The 25907-nt window shown below is 35.4% G+C and overlaps 1 protein-coding gene and 1 long non-coding RNA gene across 2 annotated transcripts in view; one reads left to right on the top strand and one right to left on the bottom strand.

Moving 5' to 3' along the window:
• The window catches only part of LOC116421604, a 42008-nt gene extending 24460 nt beyond the window's left edge, over positions 1–17548 (top strand). The window contains exons 2-3 of the long non-coding RNA XR_004232054.1: positions 15825–15937; positions 17028–17548. This is a non-coding gene — a long non-coding RNA (uncharacterized LOC116421604). The remainder of the gene's footprint in view (positions 1–15824; positions 15938–17027) is intronic.
• The window catches only part of GCH1 (GTP cyclohydrolase 1), an 85330-nt gene that overhangs the window by 29233 nt on the left and 30190 nt on the right, over positions 1–25907 (bottom strand).

Below are 25907 nucleotides of genomic sequence, written 5' to 3'. Positions count from 1 at the left end.
ATGATAATGATGAGTATTATATAGTATTTCAAAATTAGTAAAGTGCTTTATATTCATTATCTTATTTGAGGTAGAATAGAAGATGGGAGTGCCTGTCCTCTTGAAGAAAAGACAGGATATTTGCTAAATCACCAAGAAGATGATTTCCTTAATCAAGCTCCCCACTGGAATGGTGGCTCTTGAAAAGGTTAATGACTTCTGGACACTGAATAAGAATTAAGTGAAGGTTGTCATTCCTACAGCCAAATTTAAATATGTTATCGCAATTCATTAATGTGATTGTCAGGATAATTAAAGTTGTAGTGTTAAGATTGCTCACTAAAAACTAGAAAAGAAAAAACTACATGAAACTTTTTTTCCAAGTCAAACTTCCTTTTGTAAGGAATTAGATTTTCCATTCTAAGTATTCTACCATAATTATTTCTTTTTTAAGTCTAGAGAGAAACAGCCTCCAAAATATATTCTTGGTTTAGTAATTTTTTTAAATAATCATGATCTAAAAAAAACTTTAATCAATTTGAGAATCTTCTGAATATAGATATAACAGAATAAGTTCTTAAAATAAGTAATGAGAAAAGGACTTGTCAAATGAAATCAAAGCTACAAAAAGTTTTAATTTTATCTTCTCAGAAACATAGCATCTCTAGCATCAGTTCCGGCAAAAATTCTACTTCTTTAGTTAGGAAGAAATCTCAGCAAGTGACATATACAATGAGTACTACTGTGTCACTACTGGGTCTGTATTCAAAGAGATCATAAAAAAGGGGACATGACCCACATGTGCAAAAACATTTGTAACAGCTCTTTTTGTGGCAAGGAATTGGAAATTGAATGAATGTCAATCAATTAGGGAATGGCTGAATAAATTATATATGAAGATAATGGAATATTATTGTTTTGTTTAAAAAAAAAAAAACTAACAGGCTGATGTCAGAAAAGCCTGAAAAAACTTAACATGAACTGATGCTGAGTGGAATGAACAGAACAGAACACTATACATAGTAACAGCAAGATTAAGTGATAATCAATTATGATCTATAAGACAGGTGGTAAGGGAGATTGGTACCAAGTTGTAAAAGACTTTAAATGTTAAAAAGATAAAAAGTTTCTATTTGATCCCAAAGACAATGGGGAGTCATTGAAGTTTACCAAGTAGGGTCATGATATAGTACCACCTTGCGTCCTAGAAAAATGTCTTTGTGGAAGATGAATTAGAGAGGGGAAAGACTTAAGGGATATCAATTAGGTCTCCCTAGGAGATTTGGAGGTTATTGCAATAGTTTCAGGTTAGAGGTGATGAAAACCTTAATTAGAGCCGTGGTTATGTGGGTAAAAAAAGGGGGGAAATTTTTCTGTGAGAGATAATGTGGAGGTAGAAATGAGAAGATTAAGCAACTGTTTGGATAGGTATGATGGCATTGGGTGAGAAGTCAAATACCAAAGTTGCAAAACCTTGGTAATTAGAAGGATATGGATAATTACTCTGAATAGAAGCAGTTTTCTATTTCTCAGAAGTAAGGTGGTTTTCTGGGGAAACACAATGAACTTTATGTTGGAAATGCTGAATTTGAGATGCCTATAGGAAAACAAGTTTGAAATATCCAATAGTTGGTAATGTGGGACTGGGGTTCAGGAGAGAAAATAGGGCTGAATATATTAATCTTAAAATCATTAGCACAGAGATGATATTTAATTATGAATGGAATAAGAAAGAGAGTTGGTTACTCATATCAAAACCATTTATGTATAATGACATAGCAATAACTTTTAACAACTAGCTCAATGTTAACGGGATCCCAATTTTTTCATTACAATATCTAATTAGGTTCATTTATTCAAGTTATTATTCTTTAGCAGTGAAGTTTTCCATGCCATATTTACTTATATTTTACTCTAACATGTATATATATGAGCTGCCATCTGTAACTAATAAAAACAAAACAAGATCACAGATTGTTTTAATTTCCTGCCTGCTATCAGCACTGAGTAGGTAACCCTGGAAACCAGGGTTGAAACATCATTTCTCATTATTGATTATAACCAACAAAGGCCACAGAGAAGTCATCCAGAGCACTCTCCAAGTTAAGGGTTTGTTCAAAATAATTCAAATACATCAGCTCCAAGTTTATTTTTATTTTTAATTTATTTTAAATTGTCATTTGCTATCATTATCTTAAGGCTGAAAAGCAAGCAAAAACCCACGATATATTTTCCTATCTCTTATTGTTTTATTTTTAAAGTCTCCTTTTGAACATACAGTATAAATTAAGGGTCCCTAGGGATTACCAGATCCTGAACTATGAAGTAGTATTCATCAAAGTCATTTGGTAATTGCCAAAAAACAGAAAAGGAAATCAGTAGAATATTCCTGGTAAGCAAAAAACCCAAGAATAACCAATAAATTCAGTATCTTATAAAGACAAACATATACATTACTGTGAGAACTACTCTTTTTTAAATAACTACTTCAAAAACTAGAAGGCAGTCTTGCAGAAGTTAGGTTTAAAATAATATCTTACTCATTATAACCATAGTACGCTCAATTATATGCCATATATGTCCTCAATAGAAAGGATTATACCATTTAAAATAAAATAAAAGTGAGATCAGGTACCTTTCATAATTATTAGTCTTCCTAAATCTTGATCCCATATTTAACCAGTTCCACATTTTGATTATCTTATACTCATGAATCCCTTACCCAACCCCAACTCTGGATTATTCACACTTTCTATCCTCTCTGTTCCCACTGATACAGTACATAATGATACTAAAGGAAGGCAGGAAACTGAATACAAATTTTATATCTAATTTCAACTAGTCCCTCGGTGGATCAATACAAACCTTTTCTTCTCCCTTCTACCAAATTGACTTTCTATACCACTTTCTGGACTGGCAGTTCCTAACCTTCTTCAGTCTCTTCTCTGGACTCCCCCATAATATTCCCCTGACTCCTTCAATTGAGAAAAATAGAGCTCACTTCCTGTGAGTGCCCTCTTCTCCCCATCTTTACAATTCCAAAGCTCTTGACATCACCATTCTTCTCATTTTTACTCTGGTTTCTTTATTTTTAATTTTTTGTTATAAGTGGGCATCAATATAAATAAGTGCTGGAATTGATCAATGTCCATTTCAGGAAGTTTTTTTCTCAGAATCTAGGAAAGTATTTGGATCTATATAGTCTTTGCAATGTCCTACTGAGTCATTCTGTTCATCATCTTTATTAAGACAAACTCCTAGAAATCCTCCCATATCCTCCCATCTTTTTCAACAAATTACCTCCATAATCATCCCTTTCTTGTCCTTGAACTTTTAATTTTTTTTCCTACTGTCTCCTTCCCTTCCATCTTACATATATATATATTCTATTCTCTTTCATCTTTAAAAATCATTTGGCCCTATCATTTCCTTGAGCTTTTTGCTTATATTTCTCTAATCCTTCCAAGCCACACATCCAGAAAACACTATTATCATTGTCTCTATTCTCACTCTTCAAATTATCAATGGTTTCCTTATTGTTTAATCCAAAACCTAAATTTAATCTTCATTTGACACTGTTGTCTAAACACTCCTCCAAAATACTTTATCTTCTCTGTGATTTCATAACACTGCTCTCTCTCTTTGTTCAAGCCATCTTACTGACTGATGACTGTTCCTCAGTCTCCTTTGCTATATCATCATTCATGTTCTACCTCTTCACTGTGGGTGTGCCCCAAGATTCTGTCCTGGGATCTTTTCTTTCTCTATATTCTCCATCTTGGTAACCTCATCAATCCCCATGGATTCAATTATCAGCTCTATGTAAATACCTTGAAGATCTATAGATAAAAATTTTCTCCCCTATCACTAGTAGATTATTAGACATTTTGAATGTCCCATTTGCATCTCAAACTCAACATGTCTAAAACAACTAATCCCCCCAAACTATCCTTTTTCCTAACTTCAGTATTTCTGATGTGGCCATAATCAGTTTCACAACTTTGGAATCAACTTCAACCTTTCATTATAGATCATTTACCAAACCTTCTTGATTCTGCTTCTACAGAATCCCTCCCATTTAGTACCTTTTCTCACACATCTTTCCCTTCTCTCTACTCACATAGCCACCATCCTAGTTTAGGGCTCTATTACAGGACTAGACTATTGAGCTATGGTCTATGACTTAAATCTTATGTCCAATTCATCCTCCACTTAATTGTCAAAATGATAAATCTAAAATATGGGTTTGGCCATATCATCATCTTGATCAATAAACTCCAGTGACCCCCTATAATCTTTAGTATCAAATACAAACTCTTCTGTTTGGCATTTCAAGCTCTTCACAATCTGACATAACCCTCATTTCCGGAATTATTATGCACTTTATAGTTTATGGTTGTCTAGTTACTACTGACTAGTGAAACTCCATTTCATGTATACAATGACTACAAAGTCATTAAAAGGAAGCAGAATTCATAATAATAGAAAAACCAATAAAGGTCCCAGAGTGTACTCTGATTAATGATTAAAAACTTCTCTTTCCTTCTTGGCAGAGTCTTAAAGAATGGTAAGACAGAATATCACATACATCATCAAACATAATAAAGTGGAAATTTTTGCTTATTTTTTCTTTTTAAGAAAGTAATTTTCAGTCTGTAAGGAAGTGGGAAATAACTGAGGTAAGGACAAAAGGTGTGAATAAAAAAATTTTTTTTAAGGAAATATAGGAGCAGCTAGGAGGCACAGTGGATAGAGCAGTAGCCCTAAAGTCAGGAGGACCTGAGTTCAAATCTGATTTCAGACACTTAACATTTCCTGGCTGTGTGATCCTGGGCAGGTCTCTTAACCCCAAATATCTAAGTTAAAAAAAAAAAAAACACACATATATATATAGCACAACAGGGCACTATAGTAGCCTACTATGAGTACTACTAGTGGCCCATTTACAGTACTTATGCAAACATTCTATTAAGCATCCATCCTATTCTAAGCTGAAAAAGAAAAACTTAGTATGTGGTATTTGTCTGACTTAAAAAAAAAAAAAAAAAAACTTGGATTCTAAATGATAACATATGCGAACATTAATTTAAAAAAAAAAGTACTGACAAGTATTCTGAGAAGAAATTAGGTAAATGGAAGAAAATATATTTATAGTGTTCATGCACTTTCTATGGGAAAAAAAAGAAGAAAGAAGTCTAAAATGATATTTGTTTTGGAGATGTGATTGCAGGAACAATATTATTGCTTAATGATTATTTCCAAAATAGAGACCTAAGAGGAAACTAATCACCTTCCTTTGGTTGCCATCTTCAGGGATAGACTGACATCTAAAAAGAGAACACAGAGCACTCAACATGATGTTGCTTCCTTATGATGCAAAGTAGTTTTGAAACAACTCTGTTCACAAGTTATATGGATTATAATAACCATTATAATGTTATCTGTTATCTGTTATCTGTTTTAATGACTCATCAAACAGACTGCTGAAATCCTCTTTGAGCACCTGACTTCAGACACTGCTTCCAGGTATCAACTGAAACATCTGTATGGAGCTACATGTACATCCATCACAAAGCTTCTCTTATCATTGTAATTTAATTATGTGAAATATTTTAATTACTCTAATTTATTGAAAAATACTTTGGAACACATAAACCCAACACTTCCTTTCTGAGCTTGCCCTATGATAATTTAAACACTGATACATTTCCTGGTAATAGCTTTTTTCCTGCCTGCTTCATCTATGCAATCAGAGCATCAGAGAATATGAAAATTGGGAGGGATCATAGAGGCCATGAAATCACATCCATTGTAAAAGGGAATCTACACTACCCCAAAATATGTGACAAATGATGGTCCAACTTCTGACTAAAGACTTTTATGGTGGAAGAACTCAGGACCTAACTAACTTTCAGAAAAGTCTAATTTTTAGCAATTGTTTTCTGATATTCACCCTAAATTTGGTTATTTGCCACTCCATTCCATTGCTACTGATTTAGCCCTTAGAGGCCACGTGACAACCCTTCAAATACTTACACATGACTACTAATATTCTCTTTTTTCCCATCCTTCTTTTCTCCAAGCAAAATATGTTCAATTTCTTCAATCAAACTTCATTATGATGGACTTTGAGTCCTTCATTATCTTAATTGCTCTTCCTTGGACATTCATGGATTTATTTTTTAACCACTCCACTTAATTCCAGATGAGGGCTAACAAAAGCAGAGTTTAATGAGACTATCACTACCCTACTTTCCTGATGCTTTATCTGTCCCTAAGTCAGTAGCAATTTAGGGCTTGGTGCAGTGGGCTCAGTAGTCAAGACAACTTGTATTCAAATTTAGCCAGTTTCCTCATTTGTAATCAAATTCCTTTTTTTTTTTTTCCCCATCCCAGCCTCACCCTCTGAGGCTATCCCAGTTCTGGCTATGGAGTCATTTGTAAAGGTTTCTCCTAATCATGTGATTAGCAAACCAAAACGAGTTACCATGTCTACCCATGTTCCATTTTTTTCCCCCAAATCATTTCTATTACACATCATCACAACTCTCCCAGGAGAATCTCCACCCTCTTTTCCACATGAGAGATTTGTATCAGTCAAGTAAATTGATGTATTTTATCTGTGCACCACACAAAACACTCCCTCTCTAGGCTCTGTGCTGACTGTGCTTCATTCCTTAAATGTTTTCCCTTTCCCCCTCTGCTTCCTAGCTTCCCTTGGCTTTCTTTTCAACAGCTCAAATTCCACCTTCTGCAAGAAGACATTTCCAATTTTCCCAAGTATTTATGCTTTCTCCTTTGGAGTTAATTCAAACTGGAGCACAAAGACATGCTATTTTTAGAAGAAGAAAAAAAATATTCCTTCATTTTCAAGAAATCTAAGATCTTTCTATCTGGAAGAACAGAAGCTAAAAATATCACTACAAATGTTAGGAAAGTATGAATATCCTAAATAATCTTGAACTATACTTGAACTTGTGACCTTCTTAGCAACAAATTCCTTAGCCACATGGAGGTGGGGCTGAACTATTTTGTTTGAACACATTCACTGTCATAACTCACACATATGGGGTCATAGCAAGTTGGAGATTTTTCAACCCCCAGCAGAATTTCCTGAATCCTTTCCTCCTTGGCTTCTGATTTATCCTCAGTATCCAATATCTGTTGCTTTCAAAAAGAAATAGAAATAAAATAAAATAGGCGGCTGTTCATTTCAACTAAAATATTTTTGAGTACTTTATATGTGCTTAATACAGGCTATCCTCCATTCCTAGAAAACCTTTCCTCCTCATCAGCCCCTCTTAGATTCCCTAGCTTGCTTTAAAGCTCAGCTGAAATATCAGTAGAAATGTTTTGTTTGACTATTCATATTTGTTACAAAGGTTTTGTTTTTCCTTTTACTCAATGGGATGAGGGGAATGGGATGTGAAAAAGGAACCAGAGATAAGATTGTAAAGGGAAAAAAATGTATGGGGAGGAATCAAAGATTACCCTGAGCACTACTTTCTACATGAAGTCTTTCCTAACTGCTCCTCATCCTTTACTCAAATTACTTTTAAAATTTACCATTTATATACTTTGTACTCACTTATACATATTGTTTCTCAACAAGGGCTATTTTGTCTTTATATGCCATCACCCAGCATGACACTTGGCACATATGTTTTGGGGCAGTTGGGAGGTACAGTGGATAGGGTGCAGGGTCTGGAGTCTGACTCTTCTTCCTGAGTTCAGATCTGGCCTCTGACACTAACTGGGTGACACCCAGGAAGTCATTTAAATCTGCCTCAGTTTCCATCTGTAAAAAAAGCTGGAAAAAGAAATGGCAAACCATTTCATTGCCTTTCCAAGAAAACCTCAAATGTGGTCCTGAAGAGTTAAGAACAACTAAAATACCTTAACAAAAACAAACAACAAAAATGTTTATTAGCTACTTGATTAGCTAACATATCAATCTTTTAAGTAACAATTTGCTGAACTGAAATCTTTTTTTGCACCATTCTTATTAAAGACCTAACCCATTCCTAAGACTCTGATAAGCTCAGGAAGGCCTTCCCTGCTTAAGTAATTAGGGAGGAAGTCTAAACATTTCAGTTAATAGAAGTATGAATTCATCTTTGATCAAATAAAAAGAAAAATCTTTGGAGAAAGTAGTAAAAAGAGGCATTAAATGGTTTTAGGAAAATTATTCCCTTGGTTGGCATAGTGACATTTTAAGTCATTTTTATAATGAAACTATTTATCTAAACTGAATCCTTCCTTAATCTTTATCTGTAATTTTGTCTATTATTTAAGAATATTATAAATTAAAATAATAAATATCATGAATAACTTTTAAAAGTTAGTTAGAGTTGAAAAACATTAGTATACTTCTGAGCTTTTTTTGTATCCCTCTCAAAGCAAGAAATATTTAGAATTAATTTAATTTAATTAGCAAAAATTATTTCTGAAAGTTTAATACCTAAAACCTAGAGTATAGGTTTTTTTTTCTTCAACACCTAATGTAGCCCATTCTATTTTCAGATAGTTCTAATTTAAGGGAAATTTTTCCCACCACTGAGCCTAAACAGGAGCCTGCAACTTATATCTATGTCCTAGTTCTGCCCTCTGGAGTTAAGCAGAACAAGTCAATCATTTCCTCATTCATTAAGCACCGAGTATTTATAACATATGAGGCAAAAAAAGGCAGCATGGTGAACTGTTAGAGAATCATCCTTGGAGTCAGGACATTTTGGTTTCAAGTCTGACTCTGATCCATAGCCTTTATTTGACTCTGGTTAAATTTCTTAACTTGTCAATGCTCTGACTATATGTATCGCGGAAGAGCTGCCCTCCTTGCTTCCCTAAACCAATAAAATCACAAATTTGGCAATACTGCTCTCCTCACCTCAAAATTTGCTATGGTTGTGAAAGGCACTGAGGATGCAGAGTGAAAAATTAAAATCCTTGCCCTCAAAGTAGTTTACTTTCTAGGGGGAAAATAATATGTATAGTCCTGAATAAAGAGAAACACATACAAAGCAAATATAAAGTAATGGAGGTTTGATGCAAAATAATAAAACAATAATGAAATAAGGTTTGACAGGAGATCAGGAAAGGACTCATATATTGTGGTATTTGGTTGTATTTGAGTCAGGCTTTGAAGGGAGTTAAGGTTCCTAAGAAATGAAAATGAGGGAGAAGTCCGTTCCAGGAATAGAGAAAGCCTGTACTGAGCTAAAAGATGAGAGATTGACAAGAAAATAATGCAATTTAGCTTTAAGATAGAATGTGTAAAGAATAGTAATGTATTATAAACCCTGAGTTGGAGTGTTTTGCAAGTCAAAATAGTTTCCTTTTTTAGCCTAGAAATCATTATAATTTTTTCAGTAGCGAATTGACCTAATCAAATCCATACTTTAAGGAATAAAAATGGCAGCTGCATAGAGAATGAACTGAAAATCCATTATAATAGTCAAGGCAAGAAGTTAATAAAAGTCCAAACTGGGGTAGTATCTGTGCGATTGGAAAGCAGAAGATGTATTCAAGAAATGTTATAGAAATAGAATTAACAAAATTTAAACTGACTGTATATGAAAGGTGAGAGAAAGGAAAATGTCAAAAAATTGCTCCATGGCTCCATGCTTGGATGATGGGAAAGATAATAGTGTTCTTGACAATGACAGGGAAGTTAAGAAGATAAGTAGGATTTGGGGGAAATCTCATGTGTTCTGAATAATCCTTTTCTCCATATGACAGCTCTTCAGATATGCAAAGATAGATACAACATTGTCCCTAAATCTCATTTCCTAAAGACAAACTGAAAATTTCCAAAGATATCCTAAACAAACCTTTCATATGACATAACCTCATCATTCTTTCATCCTCTTTGCCTTCTCCTGGGTACTCTTTTTTTTTTTTTTTTTTTTTTTTTTTTTAATAATTATAACTTATTGACAGAATCCATGCCTGGGTAATTTTTTACAGCATTATCCCTTTGCACTCACTTCTTCCGACTTTTCCCCTTCCTCCCTCCACCCCCTCCCCCAGATGGCAAGCAGTCCTATATATGTTAAATATGTCATAGTATATCCTAGGTACATATATATATATATATATATGTGTACAGAACTGAACAGTTCTCTTGTTGCATAGGAAGAACTGGATTCAGAAGGTAAAAATAACCCGGGAAGAAAAAAAAAACTGCAAACAGTTTAAAGTCATTTCCCAGTGTTCTTTCTTTGGGTGTAGCTGCTTCTATCACTGATCAATTGAAACTGAGCTAGATCTTCTCTTTGTCAAAGAAATCCACTTCCATCAGAATACATCATCATACAGTATTGTTGTTGAAGTATATAATGATCTCCTGGTTCTGCTCATTTCACTTAGCATCAGTTCATGTAAGTCTGTAGAGGGCTGAAACTCTTGAGTCGTTGCACTGAAGCCAGTTCAAGCACTTGGGGCTAATTACCCATTGGACAATACTCCATGGGTATGTGCTTGGGGAATGGCCCTTCCCACTATCCTGTGCTGGCTCGATAATTGGTGTATACAGAGAATTGTAGGAGGGACTAGGGGGTGGAGTAAGACTAGCCAGGATCACTCTCTGGGCGGGAGATGAAGAAGGAAGGTTGCAGAGATTCTGCTTCCATATAATTCAATCCTCCCCTAAAGACTAAGAATAAAGACTAAGGACTTTTGCTTATCCTGACTCTGGCTGATTCTAAGGTATCCTGGGTGCTAATGTGGTCATCATATTTGGCACCCAAGCGTGGGGCCTGAGGACCCTAACTACACTGAAGAAGTCTCCAATGACTAGGAAATAGGGTGAATAGTTTAATAGACAAACAGGGAAATCACTTTGTTAAGGGTTAAACTAGTAACCTTTTCTAGCTGAAATGAGGCAGATATTAGGAAAAGATTCTCGGGGCACTAGGTGGCACAATGGATAGAGCACCAGCCCCGAAATCTGGAGGACCTGAGTTCAAATCTGGCCTCAAACACTTCATGTTAAAAAAAAACAAAACAAAACAAAAAAAAAACAGGAAAAGATTCTCCCCCAGCCCCAGCCCCAGCCCCAGCCCCACCCCCACCCCAAGGGGTCACTATAAAAAGCATACTTAAGTTGATCAAGGGACAAGGCTTAATTGTAACTTGGTTGCAGATCGCTAGACTCTTGGGTATATTAGAACACATATCCCCTTGGTTCTTAAAGGAAGAGGAGATAGGGCTAGATAATTGCAAGCTAGTAGGACAACAACTATGCAAATACTACAATGATAAAGGTCCCCATTCAACTTCCAATATAACATTCTATACATACAACATAATACAATTGGCCTTAAAGAATTCTGCAAGTTATAGAAAAAAGAAAAATTCTAAGAACAGCAAGATGAGGAAGTATGAAGAAAATAAGGACGACAAAGGAGGGATTAAAAATGATATGTCTAGAGGGCATGGGGAGTTAAGTGAGGATGTAGGGCATGATGAAGGGCATGGTGATTCTTGCTCTCACAAAGGAGCTTCAATTCCACCTAAATCGGAACTGGTTCTTGGCACGCCCCCATCAACTTCACCTTCCAGGATGGAGGGGGAAGGAGTAGTGGGAGGGGTAGTGATACTACCAGCACCTCCCCCCCCAGAAATCATCCCTCCTATGACTAGATTGCAAAAGGCAGTATTTAAAGCCACAGAAGAAGGGCAGAATTTAGGTTATTTGCAACTGGAAATGTATCCTGTGATTCAACAGTATAACTCTTCAGGTCAAGAAAGTAGAAGATATCCTCCTTTTGATCTAGAAATCCTCAAACACCTGAAAAAGGCTTGCTACATCAGCTTATGTTAAGATGTTATTACAGAATTTGGCTTATGAAGTCTTAATCCCTAGGGACTGGAAATCTAGAGTAAGGACATGCTTAGAGCCTGGACAAAACTTGCTGTGGCTTTCTGAATATAGTGAACTCTATAGGATACAAGCCCAACAAAATAGTCATAGTGGAGTTAATCCTCCAGTCACCTATGATCAACTAACAGCTGTAGGTTCTTATGCAGAAATTTCAGTACAGATTAATTACCCCTTAGCAGCATATGAGCAAATTGCTGCTGCTGCTATCAAAACATGGGCTTCTCTCCCCAGTAAAAATGACAAGGGTGAAGCCTTCACAAAAATAACACAAGGGCCAAATGAACCCTTTGCTGATTTTGTGGGACGTTTGCAGACAACTGTTGTACGAACTAATGGTGAAAATGGAATAACAGACATTATAAGGCAACTTGCTAAAGAAAATGCTAATGAGGTTTATAGAAGAATACTAGGACTACACAAGGATGCTCCTTTAGAGATCATAAGACGCTGTGCCACAGTGGGCACAAATGCCTTTTATAGCCAGGTTATGATGCAGACTTCCCAAGATCCCACCATGGGAAGACAGAGTCCCTTTTGGCAAGGGACTTCCAGAGAGACTCATCAATGCTTTCAATGTGGTAAAGTAGGGCATCTGAAAGCTCAATGTTGGCATAGAGACAGAGTGAGAAAACAAGGTGGAAGAACAAGACCCAAAACCCCATGTCCAAAATGCAACAGAGGTTTCCATTGGGCATCAGAATGTAGGCTGATTCAGGGAAATAGGATGAGGAGCCCAGCCTGGTTCATTGGAGAGAGACGGAGCAGACTCTTGAAACGAAGAAGACCCAAGAAACATCAGGTGGTTCCGTTGCTGACTGTGCTCACCACTGAATGAGCATAGCAGTTATGGTGTTTGACTCATGGACGTCAAAAATTGTAGGACTTCAAAACCCTCAGGAATCATTGGATTCTCTGAGACATGATAAGACTGTTGTAGGACTTGAAAACCTTCAGGAATCATTGGATTCTCTGAAACATGATAAGACTGTTGTAGGACTTCAAAACCCTCAGGAATCATTGGATTCCCTAACACATAAAAAGATTGTTGCAGGACTTCAAAAACTTGCCGGGATCATTGGATTCCCTGACAAGTGAAGCAATGGACAATAGATTGTTTTGGACTATCTCTTGGATGCTGAAGAAGGCATATGTGTGACTCTTGTTTATATACCCTCCTTCTAGGACTTCTAGAAATCTTTTACAACACCATGTTGATTCATATTGTTTATTATATCACTACTTGCATGTACAATTCATGTTTGTTGCACTACATTGAGCCTGCACTGATTGTGAGGAGAGTCATCACTGATAGCCTGTGCATTATTGCTATGTGCTTGTGTAATACCTTCCAAGCTGATGGGTTTGTGCATACCTGTTTCTAATAAGACCCTTCAGCCCAGAAACCCGCTAACAATCCCCTTGGTGCTTTTCATCTCCCTTCCTGAGAAGTCAGGGAGGGCATGATCACCTCCTTTTGGGGGGTTCTCACCTCCCGGAGAAGTCAGGGATGGCATGACCACCTGTGTTCTAAAACAAAAGAAAGCAGGAGATGTAGAGGGCTGAAACTCTTGAGTCATTACACAGAGGTCAGTTCAAGCACTTAGGGCTAATTACCGATTGGACAATACTCTATGGGCATATGCTTGGGGAATGGCCTTTCCCACTATCCTGTGCTGGCTCGATAATTGGTGTATACAGAGAATTGTAGGAGAGACTAGGGGGTGGAGTAAGATTAGCCAGGGTCACTCTCTGGGCAGGAGACGAAGAAGGAAGGTTGTGGAGATCCTGCTTCCATCTAATTCAATTCTATCCCTAAAGACCAAGAATAAAGACTAAGGACTTTTGCTTATCCTGACTCCGACTGATTTTAAGGTATCCAAGGTGCTAACATGGTCATCACATAAGTCTCTCCAGGCTTCTCTGTATTCATCCTGCTGGTCATTTCTTAGAGAACAATAATATTCCATAACATTCATATATATCACAATTTACCCAACCATTCTCCAACTGATGAGCATCCATTCATTTTCCAGTTTCTAGCCACTACAAACAGGGCTGCCACAAACATTTTGACACATACAGGACTCTTTCCCTTCTTTAGTATCTTTTTGGGATATAAGCCCAATAGTAACACTGCTGGATCAAAGGATATGCACAGTTTGATAACTTTTGGGGCATAATTTTCTGGGTACTCTTGATGTCTTTTTTTTTTTTTAATGTGGTACCTAATAATGAACACAATGCAAATTGACCAAGGCAAATTAAAGTAAATTGAGATTATAGAAGGTGATATCTTCATTTATTATAATGAGTCATCTTTATGTTTTATTGGAACTAAAGTTTAAAATGACTTGGTTCCTTCAGTATCAAATGCTAACAGATTGGGAGCTACTAATAAAAACTGACTGTTATGGTCAGGGACAGAAGACTTTAAAATTGGTGTCATAAAGAGTAACGACTCCAAGGGAGAAAAAAAAAAGATATCTGAGACAGACCTTTGGAAAATATCACAGAACAACAGGAAAAGTAATAAGTTAGACAACTTGGATTTGAATCCTGAGCCTCACAGCTTCCATATGCAAAATGGAGATAACACTTGCACTCCCTTCCCACCAAGATAATTGTGAGAAAAATGCTTTTCACATTCTAAAATGCTACATAAACATGAGTTTTTATTGAGTTCTTATGAAGCGGTACTAGATGTTCACAAAAAAAAATCTGGGAAGGAAAACACAGGTGTAGGTGTAATTGAATAAATCTATCAAGTCACCCCATCTCACTTAAAGAAAGTGATAAAATGTTCAATATTGGACTGAACTCAATCTTGGTTTTTATATTAAGCATGGAATTGGGATGATATGGCAACTCTAATCTGAGATAGTTTAGAAAGTCATTGAGATTAGAGCAAAATTGGTGTTCCAGTAAATTTCCTAAAAGAATTGCTGGGGAAAGAGGAAAGAGAGGAAGAACTAGAAGCCTTGGTTTAAGCCTTGTCCTAGATTTCCTCCCTTCCCAACTATCTTGGCCAAAGGAGAAGCCTAGAAAGGGCTGAAGGATTTTGGATTTGCCACCTTCCTTCCATGTCCTAGCATGGATCAGCTGACTGACATGTATATACATTGTTCATCAAGGACAAACAAGACAAATTCATGCCTCCACACAGAGTCCAAAAAAAAAAATTAAACTATACCTAATAAAAAGTTCCTGAGCGGACCAGGAGATCATTATATACTTCAACAACAATACTATATGATGACCAGTTCTGATGGACCAGGCCATCCTCAGCAACGAGATCAACCAAATCATTTCTAATGGAGCAGTAATGAACTGAACCAGCTATGCCCAGAAAAAGAACTCTGGGAGATGACTAAAAACCATTACATTGAATTCCCAATCCCTATATTTATGCACACCTGCATTTTTGATTTCCTTCACACACTAATTGTACAATATTTCAGAGTCTGATTCTTTTTGTACAGCAAAATAACGTTTTGGTCATGTATACTTATTGTGTATCTAATTTATATTTTAATATATTTAACATCTACTGGTCATCCTGCCATCAAGGGGAGGGGGTGGGGGGGTAAGAGGTAAAAAATTGGAACAAAAGGTTTGGCAATTGTTAATGCTGTAAAGTTACCCATGCATATATCCTGTAAATAAAAAGGCTATTAAATTAAAAAAAAAAAAAAGTTCCTGGGCACTTCAAAAATGGAAGGAAAGTACACAAAAATGGAAGGAGTTACTTCTTTGCTACATGTGCTCTCAAAGTTTGAGCTCACTTTCCATTGGATTCTGTATGTGTCTATGGGAAAGCATGTCATATACCAGTTTTTCCACTACATCCCCTTAGTGAATAATGATTTAATACTACCTGACTAAATAAATTTTCTACTAATAATTTTGAAGAAAAGCAAATCAGTGGGGAAATGGCCTTACAGTATCATCTCTGACTTCTCAGGAGTGCTCCTAGAAATGTGAGGGGAGACGTAGCCTTGTTGTGGAATCTGAGACTCATCTCTTGACAGCAGTTGGGATAAGATTCCTAGTGCATATTGGGGTTACATTGGGAAGGTAAGTCTCAATATGAATATAGGAAACAAAATCCTTCCAGAAAGCCTTCCTCATAATTTAGGTATGCAATTTAGCATCCTGACAAATCACTTTTGTAAATATTATCTTGGAAATTTCATTGGAGCTTAAAATAAAAAGAACAAGTTCATAATTTAGAGATTAAAGGAGCAAGAAAAATCCATACTCAGTGTAAACAACAAAGTAAGGAGTACATGTAACTTCTGGTCAAAACGATTGTTATTTGAAAAAACTACTAATTGCATGGAAAAAGCAAATGCTCCTCAAAAATATAAATACATACATGTTAATTATATTTTATTCTATTGAAATAAATTCACATGCAAAGATGGTACTCCTAACATCATTAGTATTAACACTATTGATAAGACATGTCCTTGAAGATTTTCTTCTTTTTTTTAACTTTAGCCATCATACTTTAAGCTATGATAGTATACAATGTCAATTTTACAACTAATATATTTGTGAGGCATATAATTAATGATTATGCAATGACACCAACAATAATAATATTCAAGTTTTGTAAGGAAATGGTACAAATTTATAAATAGGTTACTGTGGGTTGCAAAAATTGAGCACTTATCAAATGCCTCAAAAAACATGATCAGATGGCCAGAATCATATACCACTAATATGATATATAGGTTCTTACCTTTCTATTAGCACTGGCCAGTTGTATGCCCAGAACAAAGCTACTAATTCTCCTCTCAGGTTTTTAAGGGTACCACTGAAAGGTTAGAAAAATTTTCTCTTAATATAATCACTCACAATATTCTATCCAGCGTACTTCTTCCAAATCCACACCAGTTAAACTTTCTTCTGTATCATTTCACCAGTGATTCACCAATATCAACTAACTATTCATATCAATTAACCAATTAATAACAATAAGCCTTTTTTTTCAAATGGATATTATTTGAGAAGAGTAGTAAAAACCTCCCAAACCACCTCAATACATAGAGAAAGCGGCTTCAAATTTAGAGTAATTGATGCTAACATTCCCTCTACCAAGTTCCTTTTGAAGTATGGTATGGTCAATAGACAAGTGACTCCCTTTTTTCTCTTTTTGCAGGATATGATGTCTTGGCTTCCAGGTCAATACACTGCTGTGCTGAGTCAAGCAGGCTGTTTCCCATGGCTGCCCTGGCTGTTCCTATTACTAGTAGACAGTTGCTGGATCTCTGAAGATACTTATGATTTTGTGAGCAAGGTCCTGACCTAATCTATTTCAGCTCCTTCGTCTAAGACCAGGAAAGAATAGACACAAGAAGAAAAAGGTGCCAAATGTTCATAGGCAATGGCACAGAAGCTAGTTAAAAATAACTCTTTCTTTACTCAATAGCTAACAAACAGCATTTCTCACTCTTCACTCAAAAGGGAGAGAAATATTTAGCTTGTCTATGAATTTTTTTTAATGTATAGTCAGTTCTGGGTCATGTAATTTTTAAAGAAAATACATTTAAGAATTACATTATAATAGATGTTGCCATATCAAATTAGTCATACTCCCCTAAACTACATGGAATTAAAAGACTCATAATGTACATATACCGTCTGGTAAAGAACGAAATAAAACATCATGTAGGAACCAGACGAAATGTATGTGTGTGTTTGTGTTACGTGTGTATATATGTGTTATTGTGTGCTGCACAGCTATTAGAATCATCATGAAGATAATCACTGTACCCACAGAAGACGAGCTTTCCTTGCAACATTTATTAAATTAAAAAATCAATTCCTTATGCATTATTGTCCATAAAACAACAATTAGAAGATAGTGTCTTTTCCCAGGCCAGTTTCTAATAGATTTCTAACAAATATAAGATAAAGGGAAAAAATGAGAGTAAAATAGACAACATTCACTTAGCACTTTATGGCTTGCAAAAGATTTAACAAGTTTATTATCTTGTTCCTTATAACAGCCTTTAAAGACGATTCCTAAGCCATTGTTTCCATTATATAGATGAGGAAAGTGAGGCTAAAAAATTTGCTCATGTTCACACAGTATGGATTAGAAGAAGAATTTGAATCCAGGTCATTCTTGACTCTCCATGTTCTATTTTGACAGGCTGTTCCTCCTTAAGGATTTTTCTGTGTGGAATTAAATGATTAATCAGAGATAGTTTTCAATACATGGCAATTAACACTCAAAATGCAAAACTTACCATTCTTTTAAATACAAATAATTCTCCTCCCCAGATCTAGGAGAAACTGGTATCATCACTGTTTCTTTTTGATATTTCTAAAGCAGCCCTAGGAGGTATTTTTAAACTTTTAAAAATATCTATTTTCTTTATTTTCACATAAATCAATCAAAAAGCATTTATCATGTATCCACTATGTGCTGGGCACTGTAACAGGAATTAAGATTGCAAAAATAGAAAAAAACAGTCCCTATTCTCAACAAGCTTATATCTGTGGGCTAGAATCCCAAAGGTTATTCCTGGAGGTCATTCATTGTGACACTGATGTGAAACCCAGTCTAGACTGCATATCTCAGATGCTTGAGACTCAATCTCCTAAAGTTTCAAAACTTCCAAAGTCAACAATCCCTTGATTTAAGGAGTCACCAAATGAAGCCACAGAGAATGAGGCAAAAGAGGAAAGAGCTCATGTTAATAGACCTGCAGCTAAAAAAAAAACAAAACCTCCTTTTTTGTGGCTTTTTTGTAGCCACCAAATGTGGCTAGTCAACCAGAACCAATTACATGATGTTTCTATAGGCTCTAATCTACTCCAAAGCACTCCCCTAATTTTCATCATGATTCTCACAGAAGCAGGCACCCCAGATTCTCTACAAAAAGAAATACCATCCCATGCACTAGACAGTGCATATTCATATTATTCCATATTCTTTTGCTAGTTCAACTTACTTCAGTTTGTATTAATTCATATATTTTCCTCTGCTTCTCTGAATTCTTTGTTATTTCCTACATCAAAAATCATGTTCTACCATGTAGAACAAAGTTACCATGTAAATTTGTTTAGTCATTACTCAGTCAATAATTACCTACTTCCCCCCCATTTCTTTGCTACCAAAAAAGTACTACTTTAAATATTTTAAGTCGATATTTATATATCTAGGGAAAAACTTTCTGTCATCGAACTCCTTGGAATATACCTAGTCAGAGGGTCTCTGATTCAAAAGCATAGCCATTTTAGAAATCTTTTAAAATCTAATTATAAGTTTTAGGCTAATTTATAGCTCTACTAGCAGAGTATTAGATACTAGTCTTCCTTCAGCCTCCCCATTTTATCATTTCCATCTTTGGTTATATTTACAAATTTGCAGGTATAAGAAAAACCTCACAACCATTTTTAGTTTGAATTTCAGTATGCATGTAATTTGTTAATAGTTAACAACTCTCCTTTTAAAAATTGTTTGTTCATATAGCTTTTGATAATTTTAATAATCTAACACAACTGATCCAAACCAAATTGGTTGGGGAAACAATAGGGATTGTCCTGGAATTCCAAGACTTTTATAACAGGAGGTGCTGGTACAAGTGGGAAACAAATTGTTATGTGTTAGGGGATAAAGGAAATAATTACCAATGACTCACCATAAACTTAAATGATATCAGAGACAAATGAGATACCTATCCATGGCTCCCTTCAAGAACTATCAAGTGGGATCAGGGGCTGCACAAATTTTGTATAAAAGAAGGTTTATGAATAATTGAAGCATTACCTATCCCCCAAATTAATAAATGGTCAAAGGATATGAACAGTCAGCTTTAAATCAAAGAAATCCAAGCAATAAACAAGCACATAAAAATGTGACAATTCACTAAAAATTAGAAAAATACAATTGGAATATTTCACGTCTAGAGGATTAGTAAAACTGACCCCAAAAAAGAAAATGCCAGCTATTAGAGAGATTACCAAAAAAAAAAAAAAAAAAAAAAAAAAAAGGCACTAACATCTGGAGTTACATATTGATACGACCATCCTGGGAAGCAATTTGGAACTATGGCTAAAAAGATGTATGAAATTATTCATTCCCTTTTACTGTGCAGTACCACTTGTAGGCCTATTCTCAAGGGAATCAAAGAAAAAGAAAAGATAATTAATAATTTTAAGTCATTTAACTTCCTTTTACCTTAGATTCCTCATCTATAAAATGAAGACAATATAAGCACCTATTTTATAGGATTGTTGTAAGAGTCAAAAGAAATACATAAGACACTCTGCAAACCTTTATATTACTGTTTATGTATAATATCTAGGTTTTATATACTAAACTATATATAGTACCATTATATATATTAGCTATTAGATATATAAAATATTTATGTAGTGTCAAAGAAATGGAAATGAAGGTGGTGCCATCAACTGGGGAATGGCTAAACACTTTCCACAATGACACACAAAGGTTCCATTATATACATTATTTTGATTAATGAAGCCTCATCCTGTATAAATCCTTCACACAATAATGTGTGCCAGTTATATGTGATTTGTCCACTATGTTTGAAGAATATTTGTTTTACCCTGTTATGTTAGACTCTGGGGATTAGTAACTGAACTAGCTGCTACAAATAAATACTACTTTTCTCAAACTGTAAATTGTTAACCAGCACGTATCAAAACATAATTAGATTGTAATGACTTATTTATAAGAAATATACAAACTACATCTGTGCCACACCACCTCTTATCCCTGAACAAGTACTGTTTCAAAATAATGGTGGAACCAAAAAGATTACAGAAATAATCAAATTTAAAATAAGACAAAGTCAATGCTTCCATTTGCAAGATTTGATTTTCACTAACAAGCATATTTCTTTATTAAGGTAGGTTGTAGACAGCCAGAACTCTGGAGAAGTATACTTGAAAACAAGGTGTTAATTCAGAGGAATTGATAATACAATGGTTATCTAGTTTAGCATGGTGATTAATAGTTCTCTAGTTCAGTACATGTACTTAGTACTTAATATAGTTCTACAAGACTGACATCTATTCTACAAGATTGACACCTATGATGAGATAATTATAATGAAGTATATAAGAGCCAACAAGGACTGGACAAAGGAGACATTCCATCTTTGATCAAGCTCCTGGTGGCTCTCCTTCATTTGTCCACTGAAACCAAGTCCCATCTGAAGGCCCTCCAGAAAGCTAGCCAGACCCCAAGTGAAGGACAGACTGTGAGGGAGATAATAAAGAATTTGGATTTTATCCCTGGCTATTCTCATGGTGCTTACTCAGCTGCAACAAAGGCTGGTCCAAAGACCTCCAGAAAGCTAACCAGAACATGAGAGTAGGTAAAGATAATTTTTAAATTTTTTACAAAAAAGAACATTATTTTTATCCTGGAACAAGTCAATGACTTATGCTTTCACTGTATTATCCATTATCAATGGCTTTTAAAGGAAATAGATTCCTAGTCAGACTTTCTAATCTATTCTAATCCCTATTTTCTAATATATCTGGTATAGTCTACTATTTTGATTATTTCTTTATCACAAAATTAAAACCATATATAAGCCAAAAGATAGGGGAACAATAAAAACAAGTCCCTTCTAGAAGTCCTAAAAGATGTATTAACCAAATTTAATTTTACAAAGGAAGGAATTATGGCTCTTAGCTCTTAGCATCAATTCAGCTATTGACCCTGAAAATAAAACTTACTAAACAGATAAGGATAACAAGGTATGGTTCAGGAAAGTTCTAAAGAAAGAAAATATCAATCTGACAAAGTGGCCACTTGCTATTACTATCATTTGAAGCAGATCTGTCCTGTGCCAAAGGTCATGCCACATTCATTTATACTACATGAAATTTCTGGGGAATAAATAATATGGCACTATTTGTAATGCTATCTAACAGATAAGGCCCAGAATGCTGAGAGTCATTAGTGACTATGAAATGTCTATATCATGTAAAAAAGGTTTCAGGATGCAAGTAAAGTCCCATAACCATTTTATTTTCTCTAGGACTTTTTATTGGGGTTTTTTTAGGTTGTCGCCACCAGGCAAATAAATGCTGCTTCTCATTGAAGGTGTCATCTGTTAAATATATTTCAAGAACAGAAAAATGAACATCTCAGTGTTATATACTATTCAAAATATTCATTCATGCTTTTGTACATTTTTTATTTATCAAAAAAAACTAATAATAGATTTTTGATTTCATCAACTTGAGTATTCTCTGTAATGATGTATCCTTATCCTGTGGGATTCTTGTTCATATTTTTCCATATATCCTCCACAAGATGTCTATTTGAAGAACTGGGGGTCATTTGAAAGCTCAAGACATTACATGAATACTAATAGAATATAAAGTTTCTCAATCAGTTATCTCTGGTTCTTGAAGACAACTTGTCCACTTTCTTTTCTTGTAATACATCTCTTCAATGAGATCTTATCTGCAGAGTTCTTTGGTAATATATCATAACCCTTAATGTTATCTTTAATTCTTCACAGACCATGATATTGCTTGAATATATACTAAAGATATTTGCCACTATCACAGAAGATGTTCAGCACAGATTCTAAATGGTCTTATATTTGGTTATCATATTCCAGGTTATCATAGGAATAATATTTGCCTCCCAAAATAAATTGGTTTCTCTAAATGAAAAAAATTAGGACGAGCCTTCCTTCTCCTATCTGTTCATTACTCAGATTTTAAGTTAGTGTTCCTAAAACACAGTTCTGACTGTCACTCCCCAACTCAAAAATCTCCCATGGCTCCCTATTGCCTCTAAGATATAAAATGTATATTCCTCAGCCTGACACTTAATATTTTCAACAATCTGACTCCTTCCTACCTTTCAGTAATATTTCTTATTTCTTCCCTTCATTTTACAATCTAGCTTTTCATTGGTCTGCAAGTCATTCCCCAAACTCAGAATGATATCTCCTATCTCCATAACTTTATAAAAGTCATCTTCAATATCTAAAATGGATTCTCTCATAATCTCCACATTTTAGAACCTCTAGCTTCCTTCAGGACTCAGCTGAGATTCACATGCTTTCATGTTTTTTATTTCTGTATTCTGGAAGGATCTGGATAAATAAAGAATACAGGGGAAAGGCACAAAATGAAGCAAAGAAATCCTTCAGGACTCAGCTGAGATTCACATACTTTCATATTTTTTATTTCTGTATTGTGGAAGAATCTGGATAAGTAAAGAATACAGGGGAAAAGCACAAAATGATTGAAAATAGACTACAAATAGGTGGGACAAATGAAGATGGGCCAACTTGGGCATAAGCATTTTGTTTAACTGACTAATGGGAGAGGAGGTATAGAGGGAGGGAGGAGATTGGTACTAGTCATATAACTCCACGCTTGAAGAACCTGTATGTTCCTTTAAGAGGACAAACTGCTGAATAAATATGAGGAATATAGAGAAGCATATGAAGACTTATATGTACTATAGCCAAGTAAAATAATGGGAACCAGAAAAACAAAATACCATAACAAGTACAAAGTATATAAATAAAGCTGAATGCTGTTTAGAAGCCATGTTTAGAAGACAAAAAGAAAATATACTTTCTACACCACTACTATTGTAGGGGTGGGGGTAGGGGAGGAGGAGGGTTGTATAATTACTGAATTGCTTTTTCTTCTGGGTTGGAGGGAGGAAATAGTAAAAGAAAAAGAAAGAGGCAGAGAGTGTTAGAGGGAGAAGGGAGGGGAAAAGAGCAATGTGAAAACAAAAGATCACCAAAAAAAATCTGTTTAAAGATTAGTCTGGTACTAGCATAGAACAAATGGGAGCAAGAGAGACTGGAGTTAAGATCAGCTGAAAGGTTCTTGCAGTAATCTGGGGATGAGATGATGAGAGTCTATGTTAGGAGAATGAAAGAAATAGAAATGGAAAGTGAATCTAAAATGTATTTCAAAAGAATAAATGACAGGGGATGGAAATAAGATGCCACCTTCACTACTGCCACTACAGTTGGTACACAGCAAGGTATTACTATTCTTTCTAATATTGAGTTTTGGAAGGAAAAATTGGCACATGAATAACATCTGATGACATTTTGGCAATTTTTCCTATAATCCAGGTAACAGTATTTTCACTTTTTGTGTGAAAAATATCAAATCTTATAAAACCTTTAGACTAAAGGTACAGGAAGAGTGAGCTCTGAGCTACTCTCTAACTGAAGACAAATAAAAAGGAGAAATAAAAGGAATATTCACAATTATTTTTATTTTTATTTTTTTGCTTTGGCAATTGGGGGTAAGTGACTTGCCCTGAGTCACACAGTTAGGAAATGTTAAGTGTCTGAGATCAAATTTGAACTCAGATCCTCCTGACTTCAGGGCTAGTGCTTTACCTGCCCCAATATTCACAAATTTAAGAATATTCACACATTCAAAGTCCTTGAAACTAAAATTTAAAAGTTTTGGTCACATCATTCAACAAATACTATTCAGATTCAACTTCTACAAGGAGATATTCATCTACCTATAGATATCTTTTCTCTACATATAAATAAAAGAAAGAAGCTAGATAGCTCAATGGAAAGAGCCTGGAATCAGTAAGACCTGAGTTCAAATCTTGTCTTAGACATTTATCAGCTATGTGACTCTGGGCAAGTCACTGAGCCCTGTTTAGCCTAATCCACTGGAAAAGGAAATGGCAAACCATTTTTGTATCTACAGTATCTTTGCCAAAAAATCCTATAATGCAGTGACAGAGCCAGACAGAATTGAACAACACATTTGCTTATATAGAGAGATCTACCTATCTATACATGATGAGCTTCAGCTCCCCTCAATTCCTGGTCAGAGAGCCAAAAATGATGAGGTTTGGCACAGGGCAGGAAGTTGTGGGAACCCCCTTCTGGTTGGTGCAGGTCATTTGTAAATGAATTTATGAACCCAAAAAGTTAAACTGGAAAAAGTTTATTATTAGAATTGAGAAGTCAGCTTGGCTGACTTCCTTAGTAGCAAGGTCCTGACAGACAAGTAAAGATCTAGTAGAGAAAGTTTCTAGCAGAGAAACCCTGACAGAGAGGTGAATAAGGTGCTGTTGGGGAAATAGGTGAGAGAGATAAGAGGAAGTAACGCTGAAAGAGAATATCTTTTCAGCGGGTAGAAGGTCAAAGGTATGCCAAGGGAGAGATTTCTTGTCATGATTAGGTCCTCTGCAAGGAGTTGGGCTGAAGAAAGCTTGTTATATGGACAGCTCTGGTGGGGGCTGGGAGCAGTTTGAGTTGGAATCAGAATAGAGCAAATTGAATGAGTGTCCCTGGACTAATTTCCAACTCAGTAGAATTGGATAGAAATCTTGATCTCCAGCTAGGGTTAAGTAGGAGTGGTCCTGGACTCCACTAGTCCTACCCAGATAACAGAATGAAACCACTTTATCTTGATTCCCTGGGGCGAGTCTCTCAGGGGAGCGCTTCTCTGAGGGAGTTTCCCAAGCTTTCCTCTCAAAATCCAAGAAAGAGAGAGAGAGAGAAAGTTTCGGGGCTCCCCTCATCATACACACACATACACACACACACACACACACACACACACACACACACACACACACACACATTTTCCAGTGTTCCCCTGGGGTCAGTTCAAACTGGTACCAGAGAGCTCATGGCTAATTTTTCAGTGTGAGCATATATACTTCAAAAAAATCAGCAAATGTCATAAATTGGTGTTTGTTCTATAGATTTTCTGACCAGAACACTCTTAGCCAAATCCATCTTTAAGGGGAGTGATTTCTACAATATATATATATGAAAGCAAACAAGTACATCTACTTGTACAGGCTTTGGAGAGTTTATAAAGCACTTTCCCTATAATATCCATCTGCAACAAGTCTGAATAATTTGGAAATTTTCATTTTTAAAAATAGAATGTATTGAAGGAACTGATTTTTCACCTTATAACAGCAGCAGGTTATTCCTAGAAAAATAGAACCTAGTGTACTAGACTACCAAATAAAATCTTTAAATAGGAAAAATAGCTATGGACCAAAATTATATAAGTA

Source organism: Sarcophilus harrisii, chromosome 2 (assembly GCF_902635505.1).
Source record: "Sarcophilus harrisii chromosome 2, mSarHar1.11, whole genome shotgun sequence".
NCBI lineage: Eukaryota > Metazoa > Chordata > Mammalia > Dasyuromorphia > Dasyuridae > Sarcophilus > Sarcophilus harrisii.
Note: the sequence above shows the minus strand (reverse complement) of the source record. Positions and strands in the feature narration are given on the sequence as shown.